This window comes from Pipistrellus hanaki, assembly GCF_964339955.1.
Source record: "Pipistrellus hanaki genome assembly, chromosome: 8".
Lineage (NCBI taxonomy): Eukaryota > Metazoa > Chordata > Mammalia > Chiroptera > Vespertilionidae > Pipistrellus > Pipistrellus hanaki.
Window position 1 is genome coordinate 45436615 of NC_140510.1, and position 15046 is coordinate 45451660.

General features: G+C 39.2%; 1 long non-coding RNA gene across 1 annotated transcript in view; it reads right to left on the minus strand.

Moving 5' to 3' along the window:
* Positions 1 to 374: 374 nt before the first annotated feature.
* The window catches only part of LOC311626670, a 29309-nt gene continuing 14637 nt past the window's right edge, over positions 375 to 15046 (minus strand). The window contains exons 2-3 of the long non-coding RNA XR_014795746.1: positions 8997 to 9083; positions 375 to 564 (exon numbers count right to left, since the gene is read on the minus strand). This is a non-coding gene — a long non-coding RNA (uncharacterized lncRNA). The remainder of the gene's footprint in view (positions 565 to 8996; positions 9084 to 15046) is intronic.

A 15046-nucleotide genomic window follows, 5' to 3' on the forward strand; every position in this document is an offset into this window, starting at 1 on the left:
AGGGCAGTTGTGGGCGATCAGGCCAGCAGGGAGGGCAGTTAGGGGTGACCAGGCCTGCAGGGGAGGGCAGTTAGGGCAATTGGGCCAGCTGAGGAGCAGTTAAATGTTGACCAGGCTGGCAGGGAGTGGTTAGGGGATGATCAGGCTGGTAGGCAGAAGCAGTTAGGGGCAATCAGGCAGGCAGGCAGGCGAGGAGTTGGGAGTCAGCAGTCCTGGATTATGAGAGGGATGTCCGACCACCATTCTGGTGGGATCAGGCCTACATGGGTGATCAGACATCCCTCAAGGGGTCCCAGATTGGAAAGGGTGAAGGCTGAAGGCTGGGCTGAGGGACAACCCCCCTCCCCACATGCACAAATTTTGTGTGCCAGGCATCTAGTGAATATAATTATTTCAAAAAGCAGAAATAAAACAGGCAGTGGGCTGAATTTGTAAAGGACATAATTTGCTGACCTCCTTTTTTTGAGACAAGAGCTTCTTTCTCACATTTCCATTTCAAAAACATCCCAGAAGAAGACTCAGATTGTCCTGCTTGGGTCATGTGCCTCTCTCCTGTATCGATCACTGTGGGTAAAAAGCAAAGTCATGTGATTACATGTTAGAACCAATACGGGTGGAAATTTTTTCTCCCAAATAATGGAAGAGTTAAGGGATGGACAAAACCATATATGTCTGCTACAATGGGTGTCTTAAAAGTCTCAAAATCAAGTCCTAAAATGGGCCTTGTGCAGAACTGGAACTAGAAACCCCAAAACCATCAGCAGCTAAAGAAGCTTTGCTCTTCTTGAAGCCAAATGGTATCATATCTCAACTCTTTAAAAAAAATTTAAATAAATAAATAAATATATTTATATATATGTAATAATATATATAATATTTTATATATTATATATGTATATATATGTATATATGTGTGTGTGTGTGTGTGTGTGTGTGTGTGTATTTCAGAGAGGAAGGGAAAGGGAGAAAGAGATAAAACATCAATGATGAGAGAGAGTCATTGATTGACTACCTCCTGCACCCCCACACTGGGGATTGAGCCTGAAACCCAGGCATATGCCATAACCAGAAATCGAACCATGACCTCCTGGTTTATAGGTTGACACTCAACCACTGAGCAACACTGGCCAGGCTTATCTCCACTCTTTTTTTTTTCTTTTCATTTTCTTACTCGATTCATTCTTCAGTGTGGCTTTCTCTGCTTTTCTTTCTGTGGGGATTAAGGTGATCTCTCCACAGCTTCTGTATAAAGTGTTGTCAGTTAAAATACTTGTTATTTTGTTTGCATTTTACATTATTTCAAAAAACATTAAACGGTAGTAACCTTTTGCCTTTCCACTTAGTGAATTTGTGTTACTAATTACAGTCAATTTTTATTTTTATGATGCTGCATACCTATTCCAGCCTAATAAGCTATGTGTATTATTTTAGAAGGCCCAGCCCAATGTAAAATTTGCAATAGATTTAAAACAAAACATGGTCTCTAGTAAGAGTCTGTATATATTATTTTAGTTAAAACATTTAGTAAACAAGTAAGATTTTATTAAACAGCACATAGACTGTTATCTCAGTATCTGGTCAAAACCTCTGAAAGGATCTTTTAGGTCACTTGCTATCTTTTAATTAACAATGATCTATGGCAAGTGATGGAAATAGATAGTAAAAACATGACCTCCAGGGCCCACTCTCTAATGCAGGTGTCCCATGGGTCTGGCGACCTGAAGGTCTGCAACCCACTATGGGTTCTTGGCATCATGCAAGAAAGAATTCAAACTCAAGCCAGCTAGAGAGTTTATTAGTGAAGCAGTGGGGCAGAGAGTGGCTACACCACAGGCAGAGCAGCCTCTCCCTAATGGGATTTACTTCTTTTATTGAGTTCATCTAATCAAGGGGTAGGGCGTTCAATAAGGGGGAGGAATATTCAGGATTTTTCCAGGAAAGGGGTGGAGACTTCTTGAAAGAGCTTCATCGACCATGTTGTGTCCTTATATGTACTTCCCATTTCTGATCATGGTGGCATGGGGTGTGTCAGTTAGTATGCTAATGTATTATTGATAGAATGAGAATATAATGAGGCTAGGGATTCTGGCCTGGTGAAATTAGTCACCATGTTGAATGGAGCTGGTCTTCTCCTGGTTCTAAGCCATAAATCCATTAGGGGTTGGTCTTATGATCTCCCTTGGTAGTCTTTGTAGCCTTTATTGGTTATAGTCATTTTGCCACACACCCTCCCTCACCTTCGGTCCTCAGGAAGTCCAAGTTTTAGTGCGGCCTTGGTGGTGTGATTTGACTATATTGTGTAACTCTCTGAGCCTCGGTTTCTCTTATTGTGATATGAAGAAGTTGGACTTGATCTCAAAATTCTCTGGTAGCTCCATGATTCTACAATTCATCTAGTGACTCCACAATTCTACTATTATTTCTACTCAGCTTCTAGCCAGTTTGTAGTGTGTGTGTGTGTGTGTGTGTGTGTGTGTGTGTGTACTTTAAGAGCTATATAAAATCCTGATAACGTTCTTCCTTCAACAACATTTTATAAAAGTCAGAGAAAATTAGCTCAAAAATATATAGCAATTAACCTTTTTTTCTAAGTTTTGGGGGGAAAAAAGTAGAAGAGGAAATTGTCAACAGAAGAGGAAAAGCATCAGCTACTCCTACAGCTTATAAAGTCTAACAGGTTAAATACAATAAACAGGCGAGTGAAAGAGTTTCAAGTACACATTTTCATTGAACCAGACCATAGGATGCTGGGGCTTGATCACTGCCATCACACAAGAGGAAAATTGAAAGTCTTTCTTTGGGAACTTAACAGCATCATTTGTTAAATAAGCACCGTGGGAGCTATAGGATTGTTTAGCTCAAGAGCAGCGAGACACATCAAGAAGAGAGGAACGACAACGTGAGTCTTTCCAACAATTCAGCAGTCTGTTCAGTGGAGAGACGTTAATGTGTTAAAAAAGGATCATCAGCTCTAATGGGAGTAATAATAACTGGGATTTATAATTCTATTTAGGTAGCAAACTATTTTCAAGAAGCTCTAAGCACATTAACTTCCTCAATCCTACATTGGTGGAATACTAGCAAATCCTACGCCATTATTCTCACTAAACAGGTAAAAAACCTGTAAAGGCATTTATTCATGTCACATTTATATGTATCCAACTTTCAACATACCCCATATAATTTCTGGGGAAATGTACGTTATTTCACACACAAAAAACAATAATAGTAACTATTTTGGTATGACTAATAACATAGGAACACTAAAACTTGCTTTTAAAACATAAGGTTCCATGCTATTTTAATCTTTACAACAATCCAGGGATGTAGGCTGAATTTACAATGTGAATACCATTGCATAGGTGAGAAAATTGGAACACAGGGAGGTTAACTGGCATGCCCACCTTCAACTAAGCGGCTAAAGCAGAATTAGTACCAGGATCCAGGACCCCTGACTTGGAAAACAATTCCAAGTGTTATTCATGGTTTATAGCAGAAGTTAAATTGAAATAAAATAGGACCAGTAATGTGTTTTCTGAACTGGCATTATACGTTGTATCTTCTAATGCCCACATACCTTATATTGGCATCTGAAGAAGTGTTCACACCTGTGGTACTGTGGTACTGCTCATGGAAAGTGTCATATTAGAGTCACAAAGTACTAGTAAGGCTGCATGCGTAACAAGAGCCAGAATGACTAAGGAGGTAAGATGGTGTCACTGCTCATGTTTGTCTCCAACTCTATTTAAGAAGATGCCAACAAATGTTTCAGTCCAACTCTACTGTCATTAATCTCAACATAGAGAGGACATGTCAGTTAGTTCCCCCATGTTGAATACACTTTCCCCACTCTGTTAATTCCAACTCCACCTTCAGCTCTCATTTCAAGCACCACTTCCTCGGGGAATCTTTTTCTGACTCCTGGGCCTTTGTACTATGCTCTCTTTTCCTTCAACACACTTTACTCAGCTAGTGACTATACATTCACTTTGGTGCTTCTATAATTATTGTCACTCTCCCACTAGAGAGTTGGCAAGCCCCATGAGAGCAGGAAACATATCGGTTTTTGCTCATCATGATATCCCCAACAAGTAGCAGAATATATAGCCACACAGTATGCATCCAGTTAGTATATGTTTGAACAAATCCTCAGATGGATGGGTGGGTAGATGGGTGGGTAGATGGATGGATGAATGGATGGATAGATGGATGGATGGATGGATAAATGAATGAATGAGATTTAATATAAAGAATGAGGGTGGCCGGCACCGGTTTGGCTCAGTGGATAGAGCGTCGGCCTGCGGACTGAAAGGTCCCAGGTTCGATTCCGGTCAAGGGCATGTACCTTGGTTGTGGGTACATCCCCAGTAGGGGGTGTGCAAGAGGCAGCTCGTTGATGACTCTCTCTCATCAATGTTTCTAACTCTATATCCCTCTCTCTTCCTCTCTGTGAAAAATCAATAAAATATATTTAAAAAGAAAAAGAAAAAGAAAAAAAGAATGAGGGTGGCCAGGTAAAATTCAGGATGCCTAGTTAAACTTGAATTTCAGATAAATAAGTAATAATTTTTTTACTAGTATCCCCATGCAATATTTGGTACATACATTAAAAAATTACTTATTGAAATTCAAATTTACTGTATTTTTGTTTGCTAAATTTAAATGTTGAAGTTGGAAGAAACCTTGGAAATGATAGCTCAAACCCTTCATTTTAAAGACAAAGAAATTGGCACCAAAGGACATGAATATCAAGAAAGATTTTCCTTAATGGGATTGTAAGTGTGTTCTTAAAGTTTTTAAATTGTGGGTTCCCTTTCTAGCTTGTCTAACTACATTAGAGGAAGTCAGAGCCAAGAGATGGAGAGATGGCATTGAGTATTGGCATCCTGCAGTGCCTGAAACAATTCTTGAACTTTTCAGTAACAGGAGCCAATAAATTCCCTTTATCACCTGAGCTGGTTTGAATGGTATGTCTAGTTCTTGTAAGCCTGAGAGTCTCACTAATGTTATAAGCCCTTCCACGTTTTCTTATTCAGGTTATTAGTCATCATAGCAGAAGCTCAGTAAATATTTATTAAATAAATCACAGCCTTGGTTTAGGCTATCATATCATGTTATCATTTAAATATTTTCCTTATCCATTCAGAGTTGTTGTTTTTTTAGTCTGAATTTCTTTTTCTGAGGACACACACACACACAAAACCAAACTAAATATATTATTTTTTACAATATAAACATGTAAAATAATGAAGCCAGGGATATTATATATCTGTACCACTTTCTATGGATGGCTTGAGCATAAAATTAGCCAGATTTAAGAGTTTTGTGTTTTCAAACCCTTCCATTCTTCTTTTCCAATTAGTCCCAATTTTGCAGGATAAGAAACCTAGATGTAAACTTCCATAGTTTCTTTATAAATAAAAAAGGTATTTAACTTTAATAAAGTCCTGGATAATGAAGTTCTACAACCAAAATGCCCTTTTTTGTACTGTATTAAATTTCTCTGTCAGGACAAAAACCTCAGCTCACAGAGGGATGATTTCGGCAAATTTGCTTACTTATACCCAGCTGTAAACATTAAGCCATTTGAAAGGCTGAGTTGGCATTTCCCTGTCTCTTAATTCTCCAAGGCACTCACATTTCTGCATGTAGACCCTGCAGCAGACCTTCTACAGCTGAGCTCCTTGGACATTTGAGAGCCCAGCTCCAAGATAGTTTATGTCCAGCTTCATGTGACTATCTGTTTCTGGACTAGAGGCCCAATGCACGAAATTCGTGCAAGGTGCTTAGCCCTTGCAGCCCCAGCTGCCTCTCAGCCCCGCCTTCTGCCCACTGGTCATTCCTGAAGGTTGTTCAGCCATCTGGTCTAATTAGCATAGTAGCTCTTTATTACATAGGATTACTAGTAGTAAAGGAACCACATAGGCACCTAAGCACCGTCTTCTTAACCATGTAATGTTCAAACATGACATTCTCCCCCACCGGTCCCCACATCAAACAAAGAGATTGCTCTAGTTTGAATTCCAGAGCATTTCATCAATAGGCAGTTCTAAATCTTCTTCACATTAGCATCTAGTTTTGGGTGTTGAGGCAAGTTTCCTAGTAAAATCAACACTGGGAAAAGTGTTAGAGAAATACGTTATAATCCTTTTATGATTTTATCTTGTATTGTATTTAAACCCTGAATCTCAATATTAAAAGTGAATTTTCCTATCATCGTGGAAACAAATATGCTTTTCATTACAGTCAACACTGTGACGGTGTTATTTTCAAATATAATTGATAAGAGGAACTTCAGCAGTTTTCTCAAAAAGTTATTTGTGCCTCTTCCTTATGTCTTATTATACAACTACCAAGCTTATCTTCGATCTTCACAAATAAAAATCTGTGAGATTCATTTCAGCTGTGAGTTCCTATACTATTTAAATTAAACATTGTAGGTTCAGCTTGTTTGTTTTGGTTTATGGTTTGCCTGTTTGGGCTCTGAAGTGTCATTTTGTCTCCTAGACGTTAGGCTGATAGAAGCCGTGGTAGAGTTTGGTCAAGTCTCTCAGTGCCAGGGTTTGGATGTGCTGAGTTTCTGCAGTTCTCACAGGTCCAATGCCATTCAGTTGATTTTTGTAAGTTTCCCCACAAGGGTTGGAAACACCTTTAGTTGCTTGATATCTGACTGGGTTCCTTCAGACTTTTATTGGACTATAGCTTTCATTACCCTCTTGCTAAGATTTTACAGTCTCTTAAATGAACTTTTGAGGCTGCTCTCTACCCCCATTCATGTCCCTGGTTAAACTTTGGAGAGTGACATAGGGATTTAAATACAATCTGAAGCCAAGAACTGGAGGGCAATTTCCTGAAGAAGTATTCTTTTTCATAATTTGTCACTTAAAAAGTAAGATCTGAGCCCTAGTCAGTTTGGGTCATTAGGGTTCAATTCCAGTCATGGATATGTACCTTGGTTGCAGGCTCGAACAGGGGATGTGCAGGAGGCTACCAATTGATGTGTTTCTCTCTCTGTTTCTCCCTCTCTCTTTCACTTTTTCTAAAAATCAAAGGAAAAAATATCCTCAGGTGGGGATTAACAACAACAACAAAAGTAAGGTCTGAGATAAATCCTTCTCCCCCCCCCCCCCCAAGGTTGATCCTGCCCAGATGACCTAGGACTTAAACTCTCTTCTCCAAAAAACTGTGGGATGAAGAATAGGGATGATATCCATGGAGAATTTCAATTTAAGTGTTATTTATAACATCTATTGGCTTTCTCAGCAAGAAAAAAAAATTATGTATGTTCTTTTAAAAGCTATGCTTCTGAAATTGCATGCTTTGACACCTGTTCTTGGTTTCTGTCACTGACTGGGATGACCTAATTTGCCAGTTCCAGCAGTTTCTGGACTGGGACTACTCTATGAGAAAAAGGGAACAAAATTAAAAGCAATTAAGTTGAGGTGGGCTTGTAAAACAATGAATTAAAAATCCGAAGAGAATGTAATAATTTCTCTGCCGTACCAGTTTCTCTTTGTTATAAACGTCCTTATTTTTAACATGAGTTTCCAGAGTGCTAAACCAATTAAATTGAGGCTACGCTTAAATATTGTTTCTTAAGACCTATTTTAAAACATTAAGTGAAGCTTGACTTCAAATTAACCTTTCTGAAATAAATAGTTCTGAATTCCTGCCGGGGAATGGAAGTTAGCTACTGCCAGACATACATTTTCTCACAAAATGTACAATTACAATTCTTCAAAATTAGAACAGAGAAGATAAAGGCAACTGGGTTTCAACACCATAAGGTGGCTTTAAATTAATTTTTAAAGGGAATATAACATCTTCATCATCTGCTCCTTAGACTTATATTTCCCTTGGTGTCAAATCTTTGTTGATTTTCTGTTGTTAAATTTAAAATACAACTACATGAGCCCAGGGGTGATCAATCCAAGCCATTTATGGCTCTTCAAAGCTTATCTAATCTTCTATGTGCATTTTGAAAATTTTAGACTTGATTCTGCTGTGTAAAAATGCTGTTACTTAATTACATGACACTGTGAATGAAAATAATACAGTACATCCTCTGAAAGGCTTAAAATGATATTGCAAGACTGAGAGAAATGAGGGCACTGCAACCAACTCCAGCACTCTGAGAGGTGTTTCTATAACAATCTTTGTGAGAGTTGTGGCTTAAATTGGACAAAAGGGAGAATGAGTGAGTAGGGTGGGTCTTTATCAATGACATTGATAAATTGTGGCTTCTAACTTCAGCCAAGACTTGAATTACCTTCTTTTCTAGTGTCAATTTAATGTTACATGTATAGGTATATGTATATATTAAATATCCTACCTAATAAAAAGGTAATATGCAAATTGACCATCACTCTGCAATGAAGATGGCGGTGACCACAGCCAATAAGGAGGAAATATGCAAATTGACACAACAAAGATGGTGGCAGCCTCCCTGCCCTGGCCACTCCAGGCCTCTGGGCAGCACACACAAGCAGGGGCAGAGCGGCCAGGGCAGGGCAGGACACCTGCTATGATGGGGAGACAGGAGGTGGAGAGAGATACAAGAGGGTGGCATGATAAATAAATGAATGCTTTTAAAATATAAAGAGGGCTGGAGTGAAGGGGGAAGGTGACTTCAGCCAGAGCAAAGGTGGAAGGTGGCAGCCGGAGCAAAGGCCCGGGTCCTGGGTGCAGGAAGGAAGCCAGTGCCAGCAGCCTGGGGAAGGAAGGCCTATTCTTGCACGCATCTTCATGCATCGGGCCTCTAGTATATTAAATATTTAATGTTATATATATTAAATATTGCTTTAATGATATTTGCTCTCTTAAGTGTAGCTACATTCTTTGGAAAAGAATAAGAAGAAATGATGATTATTTATAGTACAAATCAGATACCAGTGATTTTGAATGCTCAGCAACTCAATATAACTCACAGATTGGATGTACGGGTCAATTTAAAAAAATGTTGACCTGGAACCAAAAATGAGTAATATTAGACATACCAAGAAGAAGCTGCAGATCCTAATAAGAAGCCTCCCTCTCATCTGAAAATTCAGTTCTCCGAGGCATCTGATTTGGGGCTGGAAAAACTGCGGAGGGTAGAAACAAAAAGTAGTTTGGGCACGAGTGTTCTCTGGCTCTTAGTGGTTCTGTTTGTTGGTTTGTTGGATTGCATTTGCCTCTAGTGGCCTTTTGCACCAGGCTTTGCAGGGTCTTCACGTTATGCTCACATGGATTATAGATTGTAGCGTTTGAATGTAGACTACAATAGACCCCCTTGTCCGCCGTGGATGCCGGAAACTGCAGATACTACCGAACCCTATAAAACTGTGCTTTTTTTTCTATACATACATACCTCTGATAAAGTTTAATTCACACATTAGGCACAGTAAGAGCTTAAAAACAATAACTAACAACAAAACAGTACAATTATAACAAAATACTGTAATAAAAGTTAAGTGAGTGTGACATTAGTAAGTAAAATAAGGGTTATGTGCGATAGTCAGATAACCCTGACAGCCACTTCGTGGCTAACAGGTGGGAAGCTGATGCCATGTGGAGATGTTGGACAAAGGGGTGGCTCCAGCCCTGGGAAGGATGGCACTACACAGCATGAGATTTCATCATGCCACCCAGAATAGCGTGCACCTTAAAACTTATGTGTTGTTTATTTCTGGGACTTTTCATTTAATATTTTCAGACAGCAGTTCACCGCCGATAACCGAAACTACGGAAAGTGAAAGCATGGGTAAGGAGAGACTACTGTGTAGGTTGTAGTATCAGACTCGTCTGGTTTAGGGATTGTGGTGTCTGAGAGCCTGCAGGCGGTCCAGCTGCTGCTTTTACGTTGTGCCCCTTTTCAGGCCTGTCCATTGCTCCCCTCAGTTCACCCTGCTATTGTGCAGTGCCATGAGACCCCAGAGTGTGTGTGCCAACGACTTCAGGAAATGGATGTTAGCTACCGAGGGCCAGGTCACAGGCCCTTACTTTATGATAACGCCAGCAATTATTTGTCAACTGTTTCAAAGCAGCCCAAAGCAGCTTTGGCTAATGGAGAAGACACGACACGTTCTGTCTTCAGGGTGAGTGGATGAAACGTGACATTACCAACACAGCAGTACCTCTCAGAATTCTGATATTAAAGTAACTCTGCTTTCCTGAAGTAAATCTAACCTCATCATTGTTTATTATCATATATATATATATATATTGCTGGATTCAGTTTGCCAGTATTTCATCTGTGATTTGTACACCTATGTTCATGAGAAAAATTTCCCTATAAATTTTCTTTCTTATATTGCCCTTGCCTGTTTTTTATATCATAGTTATAATAGCATCATAAAATGGGTTAGTTTTATTCTAGCTTTCTATTCTTTATAAAAGTTTGCTTAAGACTAAAAATCTCTTTCTGAAATGCTTGTCCCATTTCTCTCTGTGCTTTTATTTATTAACTTGCTTTTCCTTTAAAGAGCTCCTTTAACTTAAAAGCATCAAAGAAATTGGGCTGAAACTCAAGGATCAGGATATCTTAATTGATGTTAACTTTTCCAAATATAACATTTATTTGTGTTTAGTGTGACCAATTAGTAATTCCTAGATGGGAGGAGGGGAAATCTTGCAGTCATTTAAAATAATACTGACTGTTAAATGAAAATGAGAATTTCAATACTCTGTTGATAACCACCTATTTTGAAATATTTTTATAAACAATTCAGTCACATTTATAACATGGTAATTCTAGACTTCTCTGCCTTCTGACACTCAACAATGAAAGGAAGCATTTCTACTATGTAAAGAACACATCAAAATTTCATGGGGGCAAGTCTTTTCACAAAGAAGCTATGATGATTTTCCAAGATTTTTAAAAAAAAATCAGTTCTATGTTTTATATTTTATAGATATATGTTCTCTCTTTTCAAATATTAGTACAAATGCAATTTTCTTGATGGAGCATTATTTCTAAATAGTAAAGATTACTTTAATTCTCTGGGGGGGGGGGGGGGAACCTGGGGTATTTTTTCTTTATTTTATTTGAAATGTAACTATTGAAAGCCCTCCATATCAATTTTATTTCTTTTCTTCTAGTGACTTAGTTTCTAAATACCAATGCTTTTACAAAATGTAAATATCTTATTCAAAATATAATTAAATTATAGCATTCACAGATTATAGGCAGTTATAGTCACATAATGTGTATAATTTCAATTTTGGGAAGTAAAAAAGCCTATAAATACACAGCTACCATATTTGAACAAGAAATATTATAGTTCCTTTTTGGAAATAAGATATACTATAGCAAAAATACCATTTCTAGCTAAGAATGTAAAGTAAGTAGAGTAGGTCTTTCCAGAAGAATACAAATTAAGCCTGCCTCTATGGGAATTGTACAGGGGTCCTGCCTATTAATTTAGGTTACTTAATTCTGAGAACAATTATACGCATTTTATACTGAGAACATGTATTCCACCAACCTTGCAATCTGGATTAATTCTATGGTCACATATACTGATTGTTAAGATAACTAATGTCTGTTTTGTAGCACTTCATGTCAGTAGTCCCTCTCAAAAAAACCTGAACTGAATTGGGATATTCCAAAACCAATTTCGGAGTTTTCATACGTTTAAATATTAGCCCCATTTTTTTTTAACCCTTGAGTTAGTAGACAATGTGATAAGTTACCCAGATAGTAGGACTTCATATTAGTTTCCTAAGCATGCTGGGGAGGGAAAATTGCCACAAACTGGGTAGCTTAAAAGAGCAAACACTTATTTTCTCCCACTTCTGGGGCCCAGAAACCCAAAAATCAAGGTGTAGGCAGTACTTCTTTCCCTCTGAAAGCTCTAGGGTAGAATCCTTCCTTGTCTCTTCAGGCTTCTGGTGGTTCCAGGCGCTCCTTGGTTTACGGCTGCATAGCGCCAACATCTGCCTCCATCTTCCCTGTGTCTCCTCTTCTGTCTCCTCTAAAAACACTGTCATTGGACTTAGCGGCCATCCAACCAATGCACGATGATCTTATCTTGAGACCTTTAATTTAATTAATTATATCTACAAAGAATTTTTTTTTCAAATGAGGGCACATTTGCAGGTTATGGGTTGTTGTTGTTGTTGTTGTTTTTTGGGGGGTGCAGGTTGGGGCGGGTGCGGGTGCTATTCAATCTGCTGCAGACTCATTTCCCCAACGGATAGGGCTACCAGAAGGCAGTCTGCTGTCAGCGCTCTTTGGGGATTATTTCTTTTGGGAAATTGCCTGTCCAAGGCTTCCTTCGAAGGGCAGCCCACACCCAAAGCTGATCCAAATGGATATAAAGGCCAGGCCTCCTTGGCCCAACTTGGGACGACACTGTAAGACCACTCATTTCAGCACCACCACCTACGTTTAGCTGGGGCATGGCATGTAACCAAGATACGTGCCCTTAACTAGAATCAAACCCAGGACCCTTTGGTCCATAGGCCGACGCTCTACCCACTGAGCCAAACCAGTCAGGGCATGAGTTCCTTTTAAGAAAATAACACAGACTTATACCATAGCCCCAAAATATCATAAGTATGCACATAATATGATTTAGCCCTGTTCTTTTGTAAAAAGTTCACAGAAAATAAAGCAGGTTAAAAATAAAATCAGCCGAGACCGGTTTGGCTCAATGGATAGAGCGTCGGCTTGGGGACTGAAGGGTCCCGGGTTTGATTCTGGTCAAGGGCATGTACCTTGGTTGCGGGCATATCCCCAGTAGGGGTGTGCAAGAGGCAGCTGATCGATGACTCTCTCTCATCGATATTTCTAGCTCTCTAGTTCTCTCCCTTCTTCTCTGTACAAAATCAATAAAAAATATATTTAAAAAAAATAATAAAAATAAATAAAAATAAAATCAGCACTATTTTTAAATGTAAGTACTTAAATAGCTATTAATCATTTTTTATATTTTACTTCATTCTAAAAAGGATTTGAATTACTTGTAATAAAACACATTTTAATATATTAAAAAATAAGAATGTGAGAAAACTGAGGTTAGAAAATAAGATAAAGCTCCAGGTAATGTCAATATCTAAAGTTTATGACATTGGTGGTGGTAAGCCTAAAATTTGGCTCTGAGCATTTCAATTATTAATAACAGGTACAATAGACTGGTCCAAGTTCCCAAGTTACCAGGTTCACTCCAGATGATTAAGCCAATTGTGCTAATCCTATTCCTCTGCTCAGAAGTGGTTTAAGAATGTGGGTATGACCTATTTCTGGCAACATAGACATGGAGTTAGTCTTCCAGGGGAGGAGTTATAGCTTTCCATGGAAGGCCTCCTCATTTTAAAAATATATATATTTTATTTTTTACAGAGAGGAAGAGAGAGGGGTAGAGAGTTAGAAACATCGATGAGAAAGAAACATTGATCAGCTGCCTCCTGCACACCCCCTACTGGGTATGCCAGAAACCAAGGTACATGTCCTTGACCGGAATCCAACCGGGGACCCTTGATAGAACACAGGCCGACGCTCTATCCACTGAGCCAAACCGGTTAGGGCAGGCCTCCTCATTTTTGTTCCTAAAAGAGAGAAAAGAAATCTACCATCTCCTTTCTTCCTCTGGATCCTATTCTGTCTGAATATGATGCCTGAGTGAATGAGCCACCTTGGCATCAGCCTGAGAACAAAGCCAAAACGTGTGTGTGGGGGTGGGGGTGGGGGTGGGGGGTACAGAACCAAGGGCGTTCCTGTGAAGGGGCAGGGGCCCTGACACACTGCCCAGACGCTAGACCTCTGATTATGTCAGTTATGGCATTTTCTGTGTTATGGCTTTTTTTTTTGCTTTTTTTTTTTTTAATTTAAGGCAACTTCTGTTGGTTTTTTTCTGTTATTTTAAACATCATAAATAGTTTAAAATCAGCAGTTAAGGGTAAGGCTGTAAAATCAGACTAATCTGGTTTTACCATTTAACTTGTTCTATGTAAACTTGAACAAGGATTACAATATTTAAACATCAGTCTTTCTCCTGTATATTGGGGTAGGTAATACCTCCAATACAAATTTGTACAAATAATTTAGTGGGGACATAAAGCATGTGAAATATTAGCATAGAACCTGATGCATTGTAAGTGCTTGGTAAAGAGTAGGCTTTAACACTGAGGAGAAACGCAGATATTTAATACCCAAGTGACTGGCAATCAGACTTTCTGAGTCTGTAATTCAGACTCAACCTTTAGTGAAGATGGAAGAGAACTGACCACTTCTTGCTTGTAAAACAATTGCATGCTGAAGTTCATTCCGAGAGATCTCATTGTTAATCTCAACTAAATATTTAGGACCAAAATTATACATTAATTATCTTGTACTCTTCCTGAAGGAGCACAGTATAGTGTGACAAGAGTAGGGCTCAAATATCACCGTCGTGTGTCCTACAGTCATCAGTCTGTCAGCCCTTCTTGGCTTTAGTCTCCTTTTCTCTCTCTCTCTCTCTTTTTAAAATATATTTTATTGATTTTTTACAGAGAGGAAGGGAGAGGGATAGAGAGCTAGAAACATCCATGAGAAAGAAACATCGACCAGCTGCCTCCTGCACACCCCCTACTGGAGATGTGCCCGCAACCAAGGTATATGCCCTTGACAGGAATCGAACTTGGGACCACTCAGTCCACTGACCAACGCTCTATCCACTAAGCTAAACTGGTTTTGGCATCTCCTTGTCTCTTGCAGATGAGCTCTTCTCAAATCTGGTTGATGTTAACAACGCCATCCACCTCTGGAATAAAGGCTCCTTCCTCCTTCAGGCTTTGTAGAGCCAAATCCTTTAGAGCCAGCCCCCAAGAAATGATGGCAATATTATTTTGTTTTTTTAAGGGGTTGCATATGGTCCGTCCCTAGACCATCTCTAGCCAGCCCAGGGATCTCTCAGCATTAGGTCCTGTCCTTTCAACGGGAGGAGAACCTCAATCTAAAGCTGTATGATCCCGCTGATGATCATAATACCCAGCATTGCATTAGCAGCAAGGTTCAGGAGGGTAGATATGGGGAGAGTGGATATGGGAAGAGTTGTGGGCTGAGGGAGAAAGATAAGCTGAATAC